This window comes from Rhinolophus hipposideros (genome assembly GCF_964194185.1).
Source record: "Rhinolophus hipposideros genome assembly, chromosome: 9".
In the NCBI taxonomy this organism is placed as follows: Eukaryota; Metazoa; Chordata; class Mammalia; order Chiroptera; family Rhinolophidae; genus Rhinolophus; species Rhinolophus hipposideros.
In genome coordinates this window covers 25361463-25380526 of record NC_138055.1, presented here as the reverse complement: position 1 = coordinate 25380526, position 19064 = coordinate 25361463, and the positions used below count along the sequence as shown (strand labels likewise).

Below are 19064 nucleotides of genomic sequence, written 5' to 3'. Positions count from 1 at the left end.
TTGCTGCAAATGATAAGATTTCTTTCTTCTTTATGGCTGCGTAATACTACATTGTATAAATGTACCACAGCTTCTTAATCCAGTCATCGACCGATGGGCATTTCGGTTGTTTCCATATCTTGGCTATTGTGAAAGTGCTGCAATAAACATAGGAGTGCATACAGATTTTTGAATTGGAGTTTTGGATTTCTCCGGGTAGATGCCTAGGAGTGGAATTACTGGATCATAGGGTAGTTCCATTTTCAGATTCCTGAGATACCTCCATACTGTTTTCCATAGTGGCTGCACTAATCTGCAATCCCACCAACAGTGCACTAGCGTTCCCTTTTCTCCACATCCACGCCAGCATTTGTTGTTTGTTGATTTATTGATGATAGCCATTTTGACGGGAGTGAGGTGGTATCTCATTGTGGTTTTTATTTGCATTTCTCTGATGGTTAGTGAGGTTGAGCATTTCTTCATATGTCTTCTTGCCTTCTGTATGTCCTTTTTAGAAAAATGTCTCCTCAAGTCCTCTGCCCATTTTTTCATTGGGTTGTTTGTTTTTTTGGAGTTGAGTTGAGTAAGTTTTTTATAGATTTGTGATATTAATCCTTTATCAGATATATCATTGGCAAATATCTTTTCCCATTCAGTAGGATCCCTTTTTGTTTTATTGATGGTTTCCTTTGCTGTGAAAAAACTTTTTAGTTTGATGTAATCCCACATGTTTATTTTTTCTCTTACTTCCCTCGCACGAGGGGATATATCAGTGAAAATCCTACTCCAGGTAATGTCCATGAAGTTTCTTCCTATATTTTCTTCAAGATATTTTATGGTTTCAGATCTTACATTTAAGTCTTTAAGCCATTTTGAATTTATTTTTGTATATGGTGTGAGGAGGTGGTCCATGTGTCTGTCCAGGTTTCCCAACAGCACTTATTGAACAGACTGTCTTTACCCCATCGTACATTCTTGCTTTCATTGTCGTAGATTAGATGGGCATATAGGCATGGATTTACTTCTGGACTCTCTATTCTGTTCCATTGATCTATGTGTCTATTTTTATGCCAGTACCATGCTGTTTTGATTACTGTAGCCTTGTAGTATAGTTTGAAATCAGGTATCGTTATACCTCCCACTTTGTTCTTGTTTCTCAAGATTGCTGAGGCTATCCGGGGTCTTTTATGGTTCTTTGACATTTTCTAATGAGAGGAGGGGTCTGTGCCTACTCCCCTCGAATGTGATTGGGCTTTGACTACTTCAACAAATGGGACATTCAAAGCTAGATTGTAAAACTCAAAATAGCTTCTGCCTACATTGAGAAGCTCTTGGTAAGCTTGCTTTTGGAATTCAGCAACAGGGCTGAGAAGAAGTGAGGCCACTGGTAGGTATTATAGATAATAGTCCCAGCTGAAGTTTCAGGTGACGACCATGCTCAATGGCTAAATAGGTAAGTGAGGAAGGCTTTGGGATGACTCTAGACCCAGCCACCTGCAGAAGGCAAATGCACTAGAAATTCCAACAGAGAAACACCTGGCTAGGTGTCACCCCTCAGAGGCTGTAAGAGATAATAAAATGATTGTGGTTGTTTAAAGCCACTATGTTTTGTGGTAATTTGTTATACATCTTTAGATAATTGCAACAGTATTATTTATACTGTTCCTTCATCTTCAATTTTAAGTCACGGGGCAGGTGTCACTATTGATGCTTCATAATAACCATGTGTTATTTTTGTTTTCATAAAACAAAAGAAAGAACTTCCTGTCTTGAGGGGCTCATATCTTAATTGTTTAAGTGATTAAAATATTAATTAAAAAATATATTTGTTACCAACAAAATGCATCAATCTGTCAAACCTTATCTCTTAGTGTTTATGTGACCACTATGTGATTTTAAATATCATCACCAATTTATTTCTTATTTTTTATTCTTTATGTTTTCTTCAGAGATGAGACAGAGGCTCTGTGAGGCTGTTGATTAACTGTTATTTTTCTCTAAGTCTAAGCAGGAGTATTATACAGCTTATGCAATAAGAAAATAAAGGGATTCCAGTCCTAATCCAGCCACCTGAATTGTGTGACCTCAAATAAGTGACAAATCTCTTATAAATTTCATTTACTCGTCAATAATATGAGCATTCAAGACAATGATATTCTCTCTGGGTGGGACTTTGGCCACATCTCATACATTTAGATACGCAAAGTTGTTAATATCATTTATTGTAAATACTTTGTAGTTACTGTTTGAAATTCTTTTCATTTCAAGAATTATTTACAAGAGTGATTTTCTTTCCTCAAAACATTGAGGTTTTTTGTTTGAAATGTTTAACAATGCCTAAAATAATGACAAAATATTTAACTTGGTACTTCGTTTTTAAAAAAAGAAATGGTGTGTTCTCTGAAGTACATATTTTAAATAGCTCACAAATCTTCCCTGTTATTTGATTATAGTCTATTAAATTTTAGTGAATCTTTAGTCAAGTGAATGTAGCAAATGTAGAGTGTGGTGTGCCAAAGTTTCCCACTATAATTTTGTTTCTATATATTTCACATATTTTAAAACATTTCTTTGATATTTATAGTCTATACTTGTGGTACATTAAAGTTCAGGATCAGTTACTCATTGAAGAAATATTAATTGACCTACAATGCCCATCAATATATTTGTCACTTGGAATACACCTGTGAACGGAATACAAAAAGATCCCAGACTTTATAGAGTTTACATTTTTTGACGGTCAGGTTAACAATCAACAGTAAAAGTAGGTAAATATGTAAAAGGTAATAAATACTAATGAAGGAAGAAAAGGTAAGAAATTGTTGAGTGGGGCTGGCCAATGGCTCAGGCAGTTAGTGCTCCATGCTCCTAACTCCGAAGGCTGCCCGTTCGATTCCCACATGGGCCAGTGGGCTCTCAACCACAAGGTTGCCAGTTCAATTCCTCGAGTCCTGCAAGGGATGATGGGCTGTGCCCCCTGCAACTAGCAATGACAACTGGACCTGGAGCTGAACTGCGCCCTCCACAACTAAGATTGAAAAGACAACTTGACTTGAAAAAGTCTTGGAAGCACACACTGTTCTCCAATAAAGTCCTGTTGCCCTTCTCCAATAAAATCTTTTAAAAAAAAAAAAGTATGAAACATGTGAGGGATGGTGCTGGTATAGACTGCTATTAAATAAGTTGGTCAAAGTCAGACATACATATTGAGCAAAGGCTTGAAGTGGATGAAAGATTTGGCCAATAGAATATCAAAGAGATAAGTTAGGCAATAGAATATCACAGTGAAAAGGGGACCTAGAAAGAAGGAAAAGCTGTGAAAAACAAATTATGGCTGGCATATTCTAGAAACAGCAAGAAGGTAAAAATGTCTGGAGCTGAGTAAATGAAGGCACAGAGAAACAACAAGGTGAAATCATGTAATACCTGCAGGTCATTGTAAGGATATTGGCTTTTCCTCTGTGGGAAATAGGAAGCCATTATAGGGTTTACAGCAGAGTAAGGATGTGATCTGGCTTACATTTTAGTTTTAGTTTTAGATCATTTTGGTTTCTGTATGGACAAAAGAGTATGAAGGCAAAGTTAGAAACAAGGAGACAAGTTAGGAGGCAATTATAGAAATATAGTATATTAAATAGAACAATGTCTATATTATATTATCAATTTAACAATGTTATATAACATTGCTATATTGGTAACATAGAGCAATATCTATATTTATTGAATTTACTGTCTTAATAAGGTGTAAAAATATCCTTAATTAATAGATAAATCATATTAATTATTGTGTATACAAATTCATGTTTTTCTATATAAGCATTGAATCAAAAATGTTTAACCCGTCATATTAATCATCACATTCATTCATGTTGATAATCCTCTGCATTATGTGTAGAAGTTACTCAAGAAGTTTCTGGATTTCTCTCAGACAGAACTGATCCATCCATGTGCAGCTGTATTCTTGGTATGTCCATGGGAGGAGGGAATTTCAGCAGCTTCCTATGTTGCCATCTTGGTGACATCCATCTTCAGTGCATATCTTGAGCCAAGACTTTAGGGCAGCCTTTGTCAACTGGGTAATCTGAGAGAATTAAGTCCCACAGAGAATGATTTACATGATTATTTTTTCAATACTTTCAAAGATGGTGCGTGTACATGGTATCATTCTGAATACATAGGAGAGAAAGTAATTCATTACACACCCATCAAGAATCTAGGAATTAACTCTGTTACAGAAGAATTAATAAGAATAGCTGATTTAGAGTTATGAGCTTATCATTCCTTTTCTTTAATTTTTCTAGTACTCCTAGAAGTAGTCAGCCCAGTACTAGTATACAATAGCATTGGAAGTGTGGTCCTCAAATTCTCGCTCTCAGGAGGTGCTTCATTTAAATGGTGAACAGGAGATTATTTAGTTATCTTTTTCACCAGTGTGTGATACAGACTGCTGAATTTTTATCTATAAATATTTACATAATTATCACTGGTTTCCACCTGAGTTAGGGTGGATAACCTATACCTAATCTTACTCCTGGCTTGCCCAAAGATATGCAACCAGTGTACATAATATCTGGGAAAGAAAAATATCAAAATATTTTATGAAATTTTGTATACTACAGTGCTAATAATATCTGAGAGTAGAGGATTATGACTATCAAGAACAACTGGAGTTTTGATGCAATTTGGCTTCACGGTAGATCTAACAGAGTCCGGATCTATCTCTTGGTTATTTATCCAGTTCCCAATTGTGTGATTATAATTGATATCACTAGCAATGATCATAATCCCCACCTTTGACTTCTTGATCTATGGAATAAACACATTAGACTAGAAGCAAAAAGGGTTCTGCTTATCATATCCTCAACGAACTAGAAGTTGCCACTCACATTCACACTTTCCTCACCCTGCCTCCTCACTTCACTTACTTCTGATTCCAAGTGTCATAAAAATGCATGTAATTGGTTGAACCTATATATTTACCTGCTCCCTGGCTTCAAGGTAGTCTAGGAATGAAGTCCTCTAACTTATTTCTTGGAAGTGAAACACATATATTGGGTAATTGGGTAATTAAGAATGAGTTATACCAAAGTACTTGTTCCTATTTCTTCTAGAAATGGAAATACATGACTCTGGGAACCAAGGCATGGATTTGGCAGCAGTTGTTGTAAAATGCTTATTTTCCATTCTTGGGAATATGAGCCCTTCTGATTTAAATGTTTTAGAACCAAGGAAAGAAATATATTTTCATTAATACAATTAGAAGTCCACTGAATTGGAAACTTGTATCTGGCCATTCAGGGACTCCATGTCCATGTCTCTGGTATAACACATATAAATTCTCAAGAAACAATAGATTTACTGATGCACAATGGGGCAGGAATATAAATGGAATCACGATGATCTTATGAAGCCCCTCCATGTACCACAATGCAGTAGTTATATTTAACAGGAGGCTAATGTAACCACCCCTCCCCCATTCAAGTAGAACTGTCAATGAAACAGATTCCTCAATTTGTGAACTGAAGACTACACAACTGGTAAAGAATTCTTATGATCAGTGGCCTTCACTGTGAGCAAAAACAACAACAAGAAACAAACAAACAGCAAAAAAAGGATCCTTAACAACTTTTCAATAAATTCCTTCCTTGCTGAGTTAGCTGGGAAAATCTTGCTTATTTTTCCAGTCCACTTCTACATACATGTGGCCTCAATAATCTATTGCAGGACCAATAATTCTTTTAAATTGTGTTGGTTTGACTCATACAGTTTTTCATATTTTCAGATTTAAAGAAAAAGCTATTCTATATACGTAAAAGGGATTTGTTATAACGGTAGTATACTAGATATAGAGATTTTGCTTGGCTCTTCTGGGATCATTTCTTCTGGCTTCTCAAGTTCTTACTCCCAGATAAGAACAATCTAATAAAAATAAATTTCAAAAAAAAATGGAGAATCTTTATTATGTCACTTTTGTAATGTTCAGTCATTCTTCATCCAATGAATTGTGATTAGAAGTCCTAGTTTTACTCTGATAAAGATGGCTTTGCAGTTCACAACACTATACAGACAAGAACCAACTGGAGTTAATGATCTCTAAGAATAACAGTATGAAATACCAGGCAATATGAGTCTTCGTGGCACATCTAGTTCACAAAATATTTTTAATCTGTTCAAACATACACTCTTTTTGTTGTACTTTTCTGATGCACCAGCATTCTTCACTATCAAAATATTAATGTAAAAGGAGTTTGCATCTTTATCTCCATATAAAAATAACTCATTTGGGATCTTTCAGCATAAATTAATCTTAAAATTGTTGCTAAGTTAACTAATTATGATAACTTGTATATGTTTATTTGCCTGAATTTACTATATCATTTTGGCAAAATTTATATTGAACTACTCATTCCAAACATAATCTCACAGGATTATTTTCTTCTTGAGGTTACTTCTGGAACATACTAGTAAAACTGTAGTGTGGATTGGCAGTTTTGTAGGCATATCAAAAGACCCAGCAGAATGAACTTTTGGCCTAAATACCTCATGTTATTCATTTAAATATTTAGGAGAGGATTGGCCACTTCTAGATGTAATTTATCCAAGAGTTTATAATTTGTTGGCTTGGGCTGGGGAATATGTATGCAAGGAAAATTTTAGTATATTTTATTTAGTATGTAATTCAATTTTATTAAAACATTTATTAAGCTAACTCTGTGCTTAGAGATTTGTACTTAAGTTATATAATTGGAATTTTAACAATAATACAAGGAAGTTATATAACTTTGACAGCAAAGAACACAGTGGCTCATATTTTCAAGCTGGGATCATATTGTATTCATCTTTGTACTTCAAGCATTTTGGTCAGTCCTGGTACATATCTCACACTCTACAATATTTTTTAATTTAATGAAATCTGAAAAAAATAACAGAAGTACAAATTCTTATGGTCAAAGCATAGTCTTTAGTCCTCTGATATTTATAGATATTAGTGTTCTTAAGTCCTAATAGTCTCTGCCCAAAACTGCTTTTTTTCCTAATAAGAGAAAATATTGGCCTAAAATAATGGATTTATATTTTAAATCTAGATATATTATCAAAATATATTAAAACTCAAGGAAAAATTATGAGGTTGGATTTTTTTAAGTCCCACATGATCACATATGAAAAATCTCTAAGAGAAATTTCCAGAGAATTTGCTTACTATGGAAATATATAAAAACTCACTTTATGTAGCTTTAAAATAAATATAACTGTACCTATTGGTTTAATAACCTAAAAGAATCTGGCACCTCTTGGCCAATATTTGATACAAATATCAACTATATACCAGTGAGACACAAATTTTGCAAATTTATATCTTTAGCTCCCAACCTTCCTCTTTAGTTCAATTTATCCAATTGCCTACCTAACATTCCTATATGATATCTGAAAAAAAAAGTGTTTATATGTTATACACAACATGTGTAAAGGAGAACTCTTAATTCTCTGTTCATCCACACACAATCTCAGAAATTGACTTTAAGTATTCATCCAGTAGCACTAGCAAAAATAAAGAATCATTCTTCATTCCTCACTTTTTTTCATTCTTCACAGCAAATCCAGGTTATTTCACTTTCATAACATATTCCAAATATCTCCTTTCTATTCCACCTCCCTAGCTCCCACCCCAGTTCATAGCCACCATCATCTCTCACTGTATCTCTTCCATAGACTCCTTAGTGGTCTCTCTGCTTCCATTTTTGGTCCTCTAAAATCTATTCTCATCAAATAAGCCAAAATTGTTTTTAAAAGTTAATTGATTTACAATTATTTTTTGAATTAGTGATATTTGGTCAGTTCTACCATAACAAAATTTGTTTATTGAAAAATATTTATTGAGCAACTACCATTATGCTATCCAGTTCGAGGCACTGAAAGTATAGTAAAAAAGATAACACAGTTTTTTAGTGTCTGCCCTCATTAAGGTCACATTTAAATAGGAAAGACAAATATTGAATCATCAATTTCAAATTCAGTGCAATATAAAGGAGAAATCATTGGTGGTGCCACGGGTGATAAAAAAAAAAGTAGTGATGGGGTAGGAGAATTATGCTAGTTTGCAGATTTAGTTTAACAATATATTATATTACACCTTCGATCAAGTGTAGAGGTTTTCTAGGGAATGAGGAATAAAAGCATCTTAGTTGCAGAGCATAGCATGGTAAAAGCCTTGTAGTGAGAAAGACCTTACTATTTGAGAAATTGAAAAAAGTCTACTAGATCTGATGTGGGACAAACTTAAAAAAAAAACGCTTTTGCTTTTGTCACAGAATTTTGTTGAGTTCAGACTTTGTTATTATAAATTGGGACTTGAAAGATGAAAGCAAGTTCTAAAGAAAATTTGTGTAATTCTAAAGCTATTGTCAATGAAATTCACATAAAGCACAGAATGCCAGTTTTCTACTGCTTCAAAGGGACACCTTTTGCTTATTTAGAATTTTAACCTCCATCAGTTACACTGGCTCCAAGCAAGGTCAGCCTCTCCTGCTCAGTGCCACAAGCCTCAGGTTTAATTTTGATAATATTCATCATATAGGCAAAATCAATAGTCTTAGGTATTGTAATATAGAGTAAAGTGAATGTGATTTGATTTAAATATTGAAACAGGAAGTATTTTCATCTATTTTTATGGTCAAAGCATAGTCTAACATTTTTTTTTTTGCTTGATTCCATATTGCAAAGGTATTATCAAGACTAGGTATTCTTGTAGATATGATGAGGGGAAAAACTAGTTGATTCAAAATATTAGCTTGTTTCAGCCATAAGGCAATTTTTTTAAAAGTAAGATTTCAAAGACATGGACAGAATGAGATCTAAAATGCAGGTGGAGAAAGAATTGACCTTAAATGCAGGAAAGACACTTCATCTCCTGACATAAAAAGAAAGGAGTTGAGGAAAAATGAATTGAAATATATTTGAAAGTTTGTGAGAGATGTGAAGTGAAATCACATGTGATGTTCTCAATTTTATTGATGAAAGAAGATAAAACTTTGAGAAAGTAAAAGAACTCAGAGGTAGTACTTAGTGACCTGCTTAGCTGGGCTACCAAAAGTTTTGCTCTACAAGGCATTAATTTGTATAGTTGTGTAATTTTTTTCAAGAGTAGGCTATAGTTTTAAAAAAGAGCACATTATTCTTGGTCAGAGTTATCTAGAATAACAAAGATTTTGCAATAAAATGTATTCCATTTTTTTCTCTTTGTTTGTTATGGCATTAATAGATTGGCAACTCCTCTCTTTACTTCTTTATAATACTTTGAAAGTACTGCAAGTCAGTGGAGAAAAAGAAACACATGCTATTCAGATCTTTAAAAGGCTTTCAACAAAGATTTTAGTGGTTGTTGACTCTAGAATATTTTCTAATCCTCCATAAGTGCTTTCTTATTTATACAATCTTCAGTTTATAAAGGAAAATGCCTGGTTTTATAAGAGGTCAGTTACATTTGGGTTGTTTTTTTATTTTTCTTTTTTAAATCCTGGTGGATGGAGTTGGTCAGGAAGAAATTTCCCTGTTTGTGTTGGACTAAATTAGTCAAATATTGTTGTACTAATTTGCACAATTCCAGACCAGTTGGGCAGAGCATAGCAAGCAACTGATTCTCCTTCCTCCTTCCTGGAACAATGCAAATCACTGCCGTGGAATCAGGCAAATGACTACTACTTTCCTAGACAATTGATTCTGTCCTTGGCTTGGAATATCAATCTAACCTTAGAGATAAGATGTATAAACATAGAAGGAATCATAGAGATTATATATTGTATAATGGCCATATTCTAAAGTAAACATGAGGCCAGGTCAAAGAGTTTTACTTTGCTTATGTCCAATCTCTTACTTCACCTTATATGTCCCAACACTGAGTTTTTACTAAGTGCCAAGGATTGTCCTAAGCACTTCATTACTAAGACATTTAATCCTCATAAAAACTCTGCAAGATTGGTACTATTTTCCTCATTTTGCAGATGAGAAAATTAGTTTCCAAGAGGTTTCAACATGACCAATATTAATCAGTTTGTAAATGAAAGAGCTCTTAAAAAGAAATCACAGACCCAAAATGCACATGTGCTAAAATACCCATGATACCAAACCTAGATTTAATCCTGATTTAATTGCAGTTTCAACCTCGTGCCGAAAAATCATCTTAACCAACCAGTCTGGGACTTTCTGGTTAACAACAATGAGGTTATCTGTCACGTAGGCCCTCTCCATTCCCCATAGGAAGAAGCAATCTGCCTGATAAAGCACTTGCCTTGCTGATCCCTTCCACCCAAAAGAAGATGCCCCGGTCTAAAAATAATCTTTTCTTTTCTTTTGTTAATGTACCCCCAACAATCTCTTCTTTTAAAACCTTCCATGTTTTATAATCCCTCCAAGCACCCTTGTCTGTCACTTTCTTGGCCCCCAGCTTCTTACCGCACTGGCCAGCATGCTTCTTGGCCATGTTGCCCTCAGCTCCTCCCTGGCACCCAGGGGCCCCGGGGTGGATGGAGGAGACCACAGCCACACTGGCCCCAGTGAATGTGTCTGTTCAGGCAGGCCAGGGCAGGAGACTCCCAGCAGTTCTCCAAGAGCAGGTGACTCACCTCCTCTTTGAGGGCAGACCGGGGGTTAGGCTGGATCAGCACCTGCTGGTCAGCAGCATGTGCCAGATGCCCAGCTCAGGTGTCCAGTCCCACTCAAGCACATTGGCACCTATCTCACCACTGGCACCCACATCAGGATGGAAGATCTTGGTCAGGAAGTACATCTTGGGCGGGGACGCAGGAAAGTCTTTTCCCAGCAGGAGTTTCATGCCCAACTGGCCTCTGGCATCTGGGGTCCCCTCAGGGCCCTCAGTGGTGATCTGCAGATCAGTGAGATCCCCCTCTTTGGGAACCTCATTGATGTTCCCTTCATTGAGAAGGACCTTGATGCCAGTGGGTGGGTCAGCAGTCAACATCATGACTTCTTTATACACCAGGCAGGTGGCCTATGGGTTGGGGGACAGGTTCTCCATGTTGAATTGAATAGTTGACATTTGAAAAAGACTTGAAACTGATGAAGGTGTGAGCCTTAAAGATTTATGGGAGGAGAACGTTCTGTGAAGAGAAAACAAGAAGTGAAAAGGTCTTGAAGCATGTACATCATACTATAATTTTTTAGGATTCCTCTTCACCTCATGAAAGGAAGAGAAGAAATTCCGGCACTTCTAGGTTCTAGGTTTGTAATAAAGGAGGCTGGTTTTATTTTTTATTTTTTATTTATTTTAATTAAAGTTTATTGGGGTAACAATTGTTAGTAAAGTTACATAGATTTCAGGTGTACAATTCTGTAATATATTACCTATATATCACATTGTGTTTTCACCACCCAGAGTCAGTTCTCCTTCCATCACCATATATTTAATCCCCCTTTACCCTCATCTACCACTCCCCTCCCTCCTTTCCCTCTGGTAACCACTAAACTATTGTCTGTGTCTATGAATTTTTGTTTCTCATTTGTTTCTCTTGTTCGTTTGTTGTTTTCGGTTTATATACCACATGTCAGTGAAAGTAATACAAGAGGCTAGTTTTAATATAAGTTGTTAACATTTTGCCTAAGGAGTGTCTTAAAACACATGAACATTATAATTCCAAGGCTTAGTTTAGTGGGAAAGGACAGGAAAGGTAGAATACAGAAGGGCATGGCTAAGTCTCCATAGCTGAGGTGATTTACCATCCCTAGAAATAGTTCTAAAGTAATAAAAGTTTCCATTTATTTAATATTTCAGTTAACACAAACTTATTGCATATTTACAGACATTATGTTTCAAATAGTGTGATCATCCCTGGAAAACTCTTGTGAACAATTAGTGTCTGTCCTTAGAGAAGACAAAGCACAATACATATTTGTTGAAAAAATGTATTCCAATAGAAATATCAGTTTCTTCTCTAAAGCAATATACATATATATATGTTCTATATATTCTATAGAACAAACATTGGAGATAAAATATTAATAATTTGAAACGTTACAACCCACTAAACTAGATCCAAAGCTTAGAGTTTTTCTCATGCAGTGCGCCTAATGCCCTTTTTGTTTGGACATTGTCCAGTCATAATACATGGACATGTCTCATATCATTAAAAGACAGAAGATCTATGAATAATTTAAAGCATACAGGTCTGAAGAAAGAAAAGAATGGCAAGCATACATATTAAGGTAAGAAGAGGTTAAATCATATAAAATAGTTGAATTGCATTGTGTTTAGTGAAGCATTTCATATGTAAATAATTTCAAATTATTTCAAACTTTCATTCTTTTCAAACAAGATCAAATTATGTCTTAAATTACTTCTTAAAATGTAAAGAAAAAAATATTTACAGTATATTTGCCCTCTTAAAATGTATATATGTAAAATTGTTACACATTTGACAATGAGTTTTAGACCTTACAGTGAATTTAAAGATTATCTTCTCTAAATTCTTGTTTTATGAAGAAAACAAGGTCTAGAAATTTGAAGTAGTTTTGGTAAGCAGTGACAAATCAGGAGGATAGACTAAATGGCTTAATAAACAGTCTAGTATTTTTTTCTGTGCACACAAATCACTGAGAATCTTGGTAAAATGTAGATTCTGATTCAATAGATCAGAGATGGGGTCTAAGATGGTGAATTTCTAACAAGTAGCTGATCCTGCTGGTCTAGAGAACCAGAATTTGAGTAGGAAGATTTTACGCCACCCAGATTGATGTCAGTTAATACAAACTAAATAATACTAGACATTATTTTAGCTTCAAGTGGCTCTGGATAGTAGTTTCCAATGCTGACCTATGAAATGAAGTTTACATTACTACTACACCAATACTCACTTTGAAATTTGTACCACAAAAAGAAGAAAAAAACTTTTACAGTTCTCATGGAAGTGTACTTTTAAAAAATCATATATTACAGCACACATACACGAAACTTGACGTCAAAACTTTAGTCAAGTGGATTTAGAAAACCCAGTTAGAAAACACTGAATTAGAAACACAAAATATCAAATTAGAAAACAGTGAATTCTAGAAATTTCATTGAAAGAGTTCATCAAAATTTTAATTACAGAATATATAAAAATTAAAATTAGTGTCAATAGAACATTCATAATACCGGTTATAGAATATTCAAATACTTTACTGTTAAGTAAAAATGAATAAAGTAAATTAATTGACTTGAGGGCCAGAAACCCAACATAAGCTCTGCTGAACAATAACTATGCTTTGGTGCCTGTCTGCATCCACCTGGAAGAGATGCTCCTTTCTCTTCACGCAAAGATATAAGCTGGTGACAGCCCAGACTTTAAGGATATGAAAGAGTAGCAAGTAATTCTTCAGTGTTCTAAAGACATGTACCTGGGTTGCTGATAGTCACATTCAGGACTTTACTAAATTCTTAGGACATACATTCCTTCCTCACAAAGACAGCATACTTTCACAATTCCCCAAGTAGTCACTATCACTTTGAAGGCTGTTCAGACTAGACTTATGAAATCATTCCAAGGCTAACATAATGTCTGTTCTCTCTGAATCAGATATTCCCTTGTGAGCATACGCATAACAACTTTTCAAGTTGGCAATGTAAGGAACAAGCACCCATTTGTTCATGGAAGAAATAGGAAGGGATGGGTAAGTAACCGAACAGAAGACTCAGGAATACAGAAACATGTGATTCTACAGACCAGCCAGAAACAGTATTTCTGTGTTTTGTCAAAAATCCTGGAATAGCCTAGACCTTGGGGGATAGATTCACTCACAGGAGTTGGAAATCCAGTCACTGTCCTTGCTTCCCACAGGTAGATCACATTATTCCCATCCTCTATAATACCTTGGAACATGTTAGCATCTTAAAAGAGTATCATGCCCATGAATTTTGTTTCAAATCTACATTGGAAACTATTAAAAGAGCCCTAGTAACTTGCAAAAAAATTAGTTTTAAGTACCATGAAAAACATAAGCTTTATTCATTTTCCTTCCTCATTATTAAGGAGTACTGATTTTTAATTTCTGTGGAAATTATATCACTTTATAGGACTAATCTTAACAGTTAAATTAACATAATTTAAGGTAGACTCCCTGCACACAATCACCTATCCTGAAAATATCTCCACAATCACCTCTGCCTGAAAATCTACCATTAGAGAGACTTTTCTTTTGGCCTTGAAGTATTTCTTTAGTATTCCTCACTTTATATAAAATGCACGTACCCCAGTATATTTAGCACTTCCATCAATATTATCAGAATGAATTTACAAGTGACAGCAGGAGGTTCTTCAGAGGGGGATAGAGTGGAATGCATGGAATTCGAAGGCAAACTGTTATTTTTTACTTAGAATAAGCCCAGGTAGTTTCTTCCCAGATGCTGTAAGAACATTTTCTTTTGATGAGGCAGACATTAAATTTTCTCTATGATGAGGCAGACATTAAATTATCTAATGTCTAGGCAGACATTAAATAACCTCTAAGAAGAGGTTAGTTGATATTTTGTATTTCACAGATCAATAAAATAATATAAAATAAAAATTAGAAAATTGATAAAAGATGGCTGATTTTTTATTTTTCCAAGTAAGAAATTGAAGAGTAAAACCATTTATTTTTACCATTACTCTATAAAAGAAAGGACATTTGATACTAAACATGTAGGAAGACTGTAAATTTAGAATGAAGAACCTAATATGTTGTCAGGTTTCTTTATTTCCCTAAGGATTAAAGCAAACTTTGTCAACAACACCAATATCTTATTCTCAGATATTCTTACATACACATTTAAGAAGCATTGCTCTGGTGGTTCCCAACTGGGGATAATTTTGCAAACCCAAGGGATATTTGGCAATATCTGGAGATACTTTTTGTAATTATAGGTAGGGGAGGAGAGTGCTACTAACATCTAGCAAATAGAAGTTAGGGATTCTGCTAAATATCCTATAATACAATGCACAGGACAGTCCCCACAACAAAGAATTATCCAGCCCAAAATGTCAATAATACCAAGATTGATAAACCCCAATTTAAGGGATCAAAGGAGTAAAGAAATTCCTGTATTGACAAGACAGCAGTTCAGTAGCAGTTCAGGGAAACACTCTTAAAAAGGACATCAGTGCTGTGTTTCCTGGGATTTTATGACTCCAGTTAGGGACTTTGACCCATATTTGAAAGCACGTGATTCAGAGTTGGTTACCATTTAACACAATGCATTCCTCATTACCTCCCTTTTCCCAAGCTAAATTTGTAGGCAAAATACACATGAAAGTACTTGGCACAGTGTCTGTCATGTAATAAAGGCTTAATAAATTTTGCTTTCCTTATTTTTCCTTCTAATTTTCTTTTTCTGGTAAACATTGTCTCCATGTATAAATCCATTACCGAACTTAATAAGCTATCTGAAATAACTTACCAAATATTCTCTCAGCAAGGAAAAATGGGAATGTTACATGCTGAGGAGTTGCTAGATAGACTGATAAATGTAAATAATCAAGTTTATCCTGAACCTTCTTATTGTTTTAGTTAGTTAATTGGAATAAAACCTGTCTTGGAACATTCTTGAATCCAATTCCCAGTCAAAGAACTGTTTCTCTCACTCCCACATCTAAAACACTTTAATGGATCACAGTTGCCATTTGGACAAAATAAATACAAAATGGCCTCATGATTTGGCACCTCAGTTTGCTTCCTGCCTCAAGCTTTACCATGTCCTGCTCTCTCGCTCTGCATTCTACCTGCCCTGGCCACTCTGAATCCTTGTACTTGACAGGCTTTTTCTTACGTCTAAGTTGTGGAACATTTTTTTATCTTCATTTGGGACCTACTGCTCACTCCAACAAGAGACATATATTTCAAACACTTTCCTGTCTTTCACATGAGCTATCACACATTCAAGGAGGTAGCCGTCCCTGCTGCTCAGGTCTGTGGGAGGCACCTTCTTATGTGCTCCTCTTCCACCTTGCTTTGCTCTTATCAAGGCACTTATCATACTAGATTTAGCTAGTTTTGAAAATGTCTCTCCTATTAAGTTGTAAAATCTCTTAGACTGTGAATCACTTACACCTTGTTAATTAATTGTTGAATTCCTAGTGCCTTGTTAAAGGTTTGGCCAATAGTAGGTGTCCAGAAATTATTTGTTAAATGAACGATAATTTTTGAAAACAAATTATCTTGCTTTTTACGTCTTTACCTAGTTAATTACCTGGAGGCCTTTAAAAGCAATACTTAGGTCATAGGCATTGACAGGAGTCCAACGACAAGAAGAACATGATGAACTCCCATGTGTTATACACAGCAATTTCATAATCATGCCTTGGAGGTATCCCTGAAAGTTCAAGATTACCTGTGATTGGCAATTGAACCAAATTGTTGAATTATATCGTATCTTGTTCCATGAGTGTCGTAAGAGCAATTTAGATTAACGTGCTTGATATTTACCATCACAGGCACAGTAGAAGGAAATTTGGACTTGCCTCAAGAAAAATAGGCTGTGAAAAAGTATTTTTGAAAATATAACTCAGGCCACCGCAACACAGTATATTTCCATCAAATGTATCATCACTCTATCACTGTGATATTAGAAAATGGCAGAAAGACTGATGTGTAAACTTATATAAAATAACATGGCAGTGGTCACATAGAAAAAGTTATTTTAAATATCAAAATGGTAATCACAGTGAGCTAGGTGTCCAGACTAGAAGGACTACTCAAGGTAGTCTGAGAATAGTCCAGATGGGCACAGTGAAGTAGGTCAGACCCACTCAGTTAAGGTCATTTCACTTTTATGATACTGTCTTTTCATTTAGCAAGCAAAGGAAAGGATGTACAAGAAAATAAGGATACACCTTCCAGCACCTCCCTTGTCCTTCAAAGAAGTGCCATCATAGTTTATTTTATCAATCTAGGAGTTGATGATGGAAGGAGGAGTAGAGTTTCACTGGTTCAGAGGAATCTAGAAGCCTGGATTAGCTAACTTTTATCCCCTTTTATTCTGGGAAGAAAAGAGAAAATCATGTCTTTATAGATGTGGCTGTGAACAAAAACCATCTTCCTCTCTGTGTCCCAGATGTCTGTAAGTTTTCATGCTGTGACCTTTAACCAACCTCACATCCTTAGCAAGCATACCAAAGCCTTCTAGTTGATTGTCTGTGTTCCTTAACACGTAGCCGTGAATATTTTTGTTAGTAATGGCCAGAATGGTATGACAACTGAGATAAATATCAAACAGGTGATAGTATCCATTATAAAAAATCAACCATCACAAGATGACCAGGAGGTATGGCCCCTGGCATGTACAGCATTCTTCGTCTTTGTCTTATCAATCATTAGTCATGAGTTATACTTGTATAAAAAAGTTACAGGAGTCTGTTAGTGGAGAATAATCTGCACATTTTGCTGGGTCATCTGTCTGCTCCACCCCTACATCCTGTAAGTAAATTACCCTATTATAAATTTTTTCATATTCTATGGAGTTGCCTGCATCACTCTTCAGTCTTAAGGTACCTTCTCATTATGGTGGCCATTACACCTTTGCCCCATAATCAGATAATACCTCATCACTCATACCTAATGTCTAAGTTCCAAATAAAAAAAAAAAATGGCCCCACAGTTTCATAACCTCTCCCAAATTGTATTTATTGCTGCACCATCCAGCCTGCTCAAGTTAAAGTATAACAATAGTCTTGGGCATGGAGTACAACATCTGATTATGGCTCTGAGTTTTAGATAATAATAAAATTAAGAATCTGAACATTCTCAAGTGACACCTCTTTGGTGCAATCCTCTTTGACCCTACCCTCCATCAGGTAGAAAATTTCTAAAATGTATATTTCTCTCTTATTGCATTTACATGGTCTGGAGTTGATTTTGTGTGTATCTCACCAATTTTATCACACATTCTTGAAAATATAATATATATATAGTTTGTTTGTTTCTACCCATTCACAAAATCTAAAACACGTATCAATAAATATTTCTAAGCCAATGAATAAACCTCTGTATTGAATGGATAATATTAGTTGAAGTCTAAATGCTTTCTAAGGTCATGTTTCTCTAAGGACAGTAACAAAAATTTCCAGGGGGATGGTGGTTTAGTGATGAATTACATAATTATAAATACTACATTATATTTTTATTTTTATTGTAGTTCCTTCCCCCACCTCAGCCACCCCTTATCTCAAGCTTTTAATATTTTCTCTAGTAAAGGCAAAAGTTGTAGAACTAGAGTGTCTAAACTAATGTATACCGATGGTAACATTTAGTAAGACTCCATTTGATATTTGTCTCTCTATTTATTTGTCTGTCTGTCTGATAGGGTGAAGTGATAGTATTTTGGATTGGTGGTGGAAGTTTAGGCAAATGAAAGATAAAAACTACCACTAAGTGACCTAGGATAGAATCCTGTCTTTAACAGTGTTCAACTTTGTCCAGTTGAAAAAATATGACTCTGTAAACCCAATCACATCGTAAGTTTTCACTTGGCCCTTCATTATCCATCCACTTCTCCTCCATTATTTTGTTGTTGTTGTTGTTGTTGTTACTCATACACAGGTGAATACTGTATAATTAGAAATTTCTTGGCAACTCTAACAATCAATCAGTGATGCAGAAAGTAAACATCTGAGAACAAGAAGGGCAATTTCATTCGTCAGGTAGAATGTTCCTTTATGAGGAAATAGTGATTTCCTTTTTAATGGATTACAACATCAGGAAATGAGTAGTTTAGTTTATTTTAAAACATAATTAACAGCCTATACATTACTGGTCTTGGGCAATACTCTTATTTGTAGTGTTGGCTTAAATGTATCAAAAGGTGAACTAGAAGTTCAAGATGTTCTCAGGAACTCTGAAATAAATTTTGAATTTCTGACAGACACTTCAAATGGACTATCATTAATTATGCAACTGGGAAAATCAAGAAAACGTTTCCTTGTTATTTCAAGTATTTGTAAAATATATAATGTCAAAACAACATCTCCTCAGATTCAACTAAGCGGCGTGAAGAAAATATAGCAGTATTGCTCCATGCCTGATGAATGTCACCCAACTGGAGTAGCAGAGTAGCCAGCCAAATC

General features: G+C 35.1%; 1 pseudogene across 1 annotated transcript; it reads right to left on the bottom strand.

The window, feature by feature from the left end:
* Window positions 1–10198: 10198 nt before the first annotated feature.
* Window positions 10199–13847, bottom strand: LOC308501839 (ubiquitin-conjugating enzyme E2 S-like; annotated as a pseudogene). The gene is made up of 2 exons: window positions 13767–13847; window positions 10199–10984 (listed from the first exon to the last, which is right to left on the bottom strand). The product of its transcript is annotated as a ubiquitin-conjugating enzyme E2 S-like (transcript).
* Window positions 13848–19064: the final 5217 nt, after the last annotated feature.